The sequence below is a fragment of the Emiliania huxleyi genome (assembly GCF_000372725.1).
Source record: "Emiliania huxleyi CCMP1516 chromosome Unknown EMIHUscaffold_210, whole genome shotgun sequence".
In the NCBI taxonomy this organism is placed as follows: Eukaryota; Haptophyta; order Isochrysidales; family Noelaerhabdaceae; genus Emiliania; species Emiliania huxleyi.
In genome coordinates this window covers 113,024-119,247 of record NW_005200506.1, presented here as the reverse complement: position 1 = coordinate 119,247, position 6,224 = coordinate 113,024, and positions in this window count along the sequence as shown.

The following is a 6,224-nucleotide window of genomic DNA, read 5'->3' as shown; positions in this document are numbered from 1 at the left end:
TTTTACGAAAACAATTCATTTTAACCCAGGTCTCCCGCTTCCGGGAGGAAAATGGAGAGGGCACCGAGGAGGCCGAGGAGGCCGAGGAGGCCGAGGAGGCCGAGGAGGAGGCGCTTTTTTGGTTGGCCGGCATCGTTAAAGGAGCAAACCCCCCAGTGCAAAGCGGTGACCCGCCCCACGGGGGACCAGGGAACGGTCCGGAGGAGGCTCCACCGGAAAAGGTTGTTCCCCCCCCGGCGGGGGCGGCGGCCCAGGGCCGGCACCCCAACCGGAAAGGGGGGGACCCTTCCCCGGCGGCGGCGGCGGCGGAGGGCATTCGGACGGCGCGCCCCATTCCCGGCCTTGGGTGCAAGGCCGAGATCAGCCGAGATTAGCCGAGATTACCCTCCCTTGCATATGGCACATGCAAGGGGCGGGCAACAACCTGGCCAGGGAAACCCTCCCGAGAAAAGATGAGCCCCGGGGTTGGTGCCTCCCCCCCCCCCCCTTTTGTGCCCCCCCCCCCCCCCTTCCCCCCCGGCAGCGCGTCGACTACCCCCTTGCCTCCCACAGGTGTGCGGCGCCGTGTACCGGAATCGCAAGGAGCTGCTCAAGCACATCCAGCGGACCGGCCACGTTCGGGATCCCGCCACTATGCGGCTACCAGCCGGCGTCTTCTACATACCAGATTCGTCGGCGGCGCCTCGGCTCGGGCTATGCTGAAATGAGCAAACGTGTGGGCACCGCGGATTCGTACTTGCGACAGCATGTGGCCGGCCCGGGCGCAAAAAAGGGATATCGCTTCCCTCACGCGTCAATCACACGGGAGCATCGCAACTTAAAGAAAAGAAAGTAAGTCGAGTCTCTTGAGTCGGCGAGAGATCTGTGTGTGATACACTACGTCACCGTGCCGCGCGCACGCCCACCGCGCCGTTTATTTCTCATACCTGTTCCCGGGCACTTTCTCATCCTCTCACTCCCAGCGCCCAGCACACTCACTCTGTTCACATAGCGCGCACTGGCCTTCTCGTCTGTTCATAACCCACGCTTCGCGTCTTCACACCTCCTCTGCAGGACGACTCACCCCTCTCTACGCTCCCTTTTGCAGGATGAGGCGTAGCCACCTTAGTGCATTCGCGCTCCCTTTTGCAGGATCGTGTTAGTCCCTTGAGGTGTTGTCGATATCGCCCTTCTTTTTTTGTGTTACGCTGACAAGCTATCCTCCTTAAGTCGCTCTCTCTCTCTCTCTCGCTGATGCGGCCCGCTGTGGCGCTCGTCTACCTCGCGAGCGTCGCCCGAGTGGCCGCCATCCAGTAGTGACACATATTGCGGCACGTGAGTGAGACAGAGCCCCGGCGCGCGCGCGCAGCGCAACAGGCGTTTTTTATGCAAACATGCAAACGGGACGGCCTGCGCAGCCTCTAACTATTAACTATTTTGCTTTTTGCCTCGCTCAACGCACTCAATCCCGCTTTCTGCGGGAACTCCCGAAACATTGAAAAATCTTGAGGCAATCAGAAACCCAGGGCGCCAGCACAGTGCTCTCTGGCCAGAGAGGCGCGCGCAGCACGTCTCTCCACTGACTAGTGACTTATCTACTCAGCTTCTCCGCTTATACAAGTTTGAAAAGCGATCCTAAGAACGGTGTCGAAACACCGCGGTCGCGCACACACCATAGGTAGGTAGGTAGAAAGGTGAAGAACAGCCAGGCTCGGACTGGACACCAACGCGGTATGGGTGGACGCTAGACAGATGATGACGACACGCACGAGCGACACACAGACACAAACAAGCTCACAAGACACACAGCCAGCTGGCTGCCACACACCCTGAGTTGGCGTACACATAACTCAAGGCCACATCCTCCCTGTCGCCCCCCCCAGCACTCCAAGGTGCCAAGAGAAACAAACAAGGGCACAACAAACAACAGACGATAGGAAGTGACATGTGAGGCTAGAGCAGCATGCTCCACCTCTAGCAATCTCTCCGGCCGGCGAGGCACGGACGAGACCGTGTGTGGGGTCTAAGTGAGGTGTCTATGGACGCTCTCCTCACGGGCTAGCTGCCTGCGGCTAGCCTTCTCTCGCACTCACGGACAGTGACAATCAAATGGGTGAGTGTTTGCGAGCAGAGGCGCGTGGGCTAAATCTAGGCCGCACGTCGTGGCACTATGACGAAGTTAGACGTGCGGCCGCAGCGCGCCCGCCCCAGGCTCGGCGGTGCGCGCGTGTTAGCGAGAAAGTTGCGGGTAGAGCCGTTCCCGACTTGTCGAATGCGAGGCCTCTGCGACGAGTGCCAGTCGTGCTGCGGAGCCACGCCCTTCGAGCCGCGTCCCGTCGGCACTGTCCCCGAGTGGTCCCGCCTTGGCGGCACACACTCTCGACCAGGACAGTCCTGCTGACGGGAACGTGTCGCGCGCCGGCGACGGTTGCGCCATGAAGCAAAAAAAATCCCGCAGACTGCGAGTACAGCGACTCACCTGCCATTGCTGCTCGCTGGCGCGCCCACCGCAGGTAAAAACGGCGTCCGTGCGTGAGTAGCCGGGCGAAGGGTAGACAAGCGCAGCGCTGCTCGACGTACTCTCCGCGAAACTCTGCCGTTCTCGCGTTTCAGCGCCGCCGCTCACACAGCGCCGCCCTGTGCCGTCGCAGATGTCGCTCGACGCGGCCCGAGCGTTAACGTACGACACGGAATACAGCCGCGTCGTGCGACACGCCTCCTTGCCGCAGCACGGACGTGCGTGCCTTCCGTACGCCACGATGTAGTGAGCAGCGCCGCTCTCACGCCGCATCTGAACTATATAAGCCGCATCTGATTCCCGCTTCCGTCCCTCAGCTTCGGCCTTCGTGATCTTGTCGACAACCAGTTGCTCGACGCCGTCTTCCAGCACATTTGGGGTCTCGTCTCGGAGCCAACGTCGGACGGGCAGGTGCCCGCCCTCCACCCACGCACCTCCCGGGGCCGCTCCGAGGCGACCCGAGCGCCCTCCGACCACACTGCCTCCGTACTATCATTTAGCAATACGTCTGCTCGCGAGCGGGCTGGCGCATCGCCTGCTACCTGATCGAGCGCTGCCTCGAGGGCGCTTGCCTGCCACAGTGCGCCTCGCCCGCCCCCATCCCCCCTCCTCCCTTCGTCTGCTCTTCGGATATGAACGTTCCCCGCCTCGAGTATACAGGTGCCTCTGCCCCGACCTCGTCAAGTGGGCGACAAGCTCGGGGGGCGAAATCCCCTGCCTCGCCTCAGAAGTCGGCCCGCTCGCGACCCCATGGCGGGCCGCGAGCCCCGAGTGGCCGATGGCCGCGAGGGAGAAGCTGCTGCCGCCGTGGGGACAGCAGGCCGTGCCACAGTCTGGACGGCAACAGCCGTGGTACCCCGAAGAGTACTACGAGTACGGTGAGTTTGGCGGCGGGCACACCTCCGGCGAGTACGTCGAGCAGCAGCACTACGCCTACCCTTCGCCCGGCTACTCACGCACCGGAGAGGGGTGGTCGTCGCCTGGTTCAGCCGGGGCGCCGGCGCACGGGTCGGCCGCGGTGTCGCTCAAGGAGACGGAGGACGAGGCGACGCGCTGGGGAGCCGTGGGAGAGCCATCGCTGGCGAGCGCCGCCTCCGACCACGACGCCTCCGGCCCGTGCCTCGGGAGTGGCGACGCCGCCGAGGCCGCGGTGGAGACCGTCGCGACCCCGCAAGTTGGCAAGCGCATGACAGAGTGGGAAGACATCCGCCGCGTCGCCTTGGCGCGGGAGCGGGAGCGCGTGCTCTGTGCGGCAGATGTTGAGGCCGCCTCCATCGCGCAGCTCGGCGTGGCTGCTCTCTCCTTCCCGCTCTCCAACGCCGGGCTCCGATGGAGCAACCAGCTGCTCGACCGGCCGCCGACCCCAAGCGGCTCGTCGGCAGCGGCGGGGCCGACCGAGGCACCGGCAGCGGCTCAGACCGCGGCACCTCCTGCAGCCGGCATCGCGTGCGCCACGATGCGCTGCGATCCGCTCTGGCTCGCGCGGCTGCTCGACGAGGCGGGAACCGACGATGATGACGAGGAGGAGTACCACACCGCGGACGACGGGGACTCGCTGCCGGACTCGCTCGCAGCCATGCTGCGCAAGAAGGGACTGCCGCGGACGACGCCGCGCGCGTTGCAAGAGCGGGTCGACTTTGAGGCCGACCAAGACGCCCGCCGCGTCGCGGGCGACCTGTCCTCGCCGGCGGCCGACGCTACTCTCGATGGGCGGTGGCGCGACGCGCACCACCGCAAGCGGGAGCTGCAGGCCGCCGTCGGGTCGATGTCGGAGGCGGCGCTGCGCGCCCAGGCAGCGCGGCTCTGGCCGGAGGCCTCGGAGAACTGGCCTAGCGACGCAAACGTCGCCTCCCTGCGGGCCCACGTGCGAGCGCCTTGATCGCGCCGGCGGCTCAGTCTTATTCGTCGCCTTTAGTCGGCTCGCGCGGTTTTGAAAATAGGTGGTGGCCACGGTGGAGAACAAGGAGAGCCGCCGCGTGCACGCGCAGATGGAGAAGCGCGCCGTGACGAAGCGGCCCGACCGGCTCTGCGAGTCGCCAGTCGCATGGCCGAGCTACGACTGAGGCGAACCATGTGTGAGAGCGCCCAGCGAGAGAGCGGGCGCTCTTGCGCATGGGCCTTCGTGGCCGGACCGGGCTCATTGTGCGGGCTCATCGTGTAAATGGTGTGCGCGTCGGGTGCGCCTGCGGCCGTCACCCCCGGGTTTGGTCGCACGCATCACGCGCTCGCTGCTTGGGAGACGGTGCCATGGACGGTGCCGAGCACGTTCGATATCCGGAGGAGGAGAGGAGAGACAGGAGGTGCGCTGCTTGCGGGGGGTCTACGAGGCCCCCAGGGCGAGAGAGAGAGAATGAGATTGAAACAAAATGTTCGCTGCAGCCGTTTCAAACAAGTTTGACTGAAACGAAGTCACTGCTCATCGCAGTCACTCGTCTGCGCGCTGCTGGCGTGGCGCGACTGAGTGAAAAGTTTGGTAGCGGCATGAGCCTCTTTTCCGCCTTCGACGAAGACACCGCGCTGGTGCAGCCCACAAAAAGGCTGCTCGACGTCCTCTTTGATGCGTTCGACGAAGATGGTGGCGGCCACCTGCAGTGGCACGACTGGGTGCGGCTCGTGCGAGCAGCACTCATTGCAAAGGATCAGATGCGCACACAAAATGTGGAGGTGACTTTGACACATGATCATGCAACTCAACGCGCATTAGAGCTAGCACGGCAGTGCGACTGGGGAAATCCAGGAGCAGCGAACTTGACCGCGATTCGCAAGGAGAATTTCCGCATTGCCGTGGAAGGACCTCTGCTTGAGAAGCTGCTCACCACCCCGATCATCCAGCTGATGCTCCAAAAACGTCTGGCCGATGCGTTGGTGAAGCAGCAGGCGTGCATGCATGCGAGTATTGACGCGAATTACGAACATGCGTCGCGCGAAGCTGCCACTGCCGGCCGTGCTGCTGTGTCACAGAGTGCTGAAGTGCTGGCGGCCACAGAGAAGGCAGGTGGTCTTACAGAAGGGACGGTCTTGCGATATGAGCGCATGTATGAAGCGACGACACGCGGCTTGAACGTCCGTCGTACGCAATTCTACGAGAAAGTGGATCAGTGCGTGGACAAGCTGGTTGCGGCATACGACACAGTGCAGGGCGATGAGTTGAAGATTCGAAGAAAGCAGAAGATAAACGAAGCTGAGAGTCTGCGCTTGCCCTCCAACGACGTGGTTGATACGGCAGCCATGGAGCCACCCCGCAAGAAGCGGAGCTTGGGCAGCGGCTACTCCACTCCAGGCACGTCCAACGCCAATGATGCCCTCGGCGCAGCATTCAACTCGAATGGAAGCTCCAACGCAAGTTAGAACACGAGATCGATGCGTGACGCTGACGTGGCCGTGCTGCAGAGTGACGTGAAGTTTTACAGGAGATGAGAGGTCGCAGCACGCACACGGTTCAGGCCAAGGACTCACAAACCTCATGTGCAGAGAAACCACTTTTCCTCTTGCCTTGCCTTGCTTGGTGAAAGCACACCCCAAAGAAGAGGCGCATATTTCAACGCCGCATATGAGAGTAATCCGGCGATATCCGCCGGCCGGGAAGCGGGATGCCACCACACTCAAGCACAACCGCGCACAAGGACCCAGGGCGAGCAGCGAGGGAATGGAGTTGCATACGCGATACGGCTTTAGACACACATTAATTATTTATACTCAAATGACATAAACCTTAAACGTACAAGTT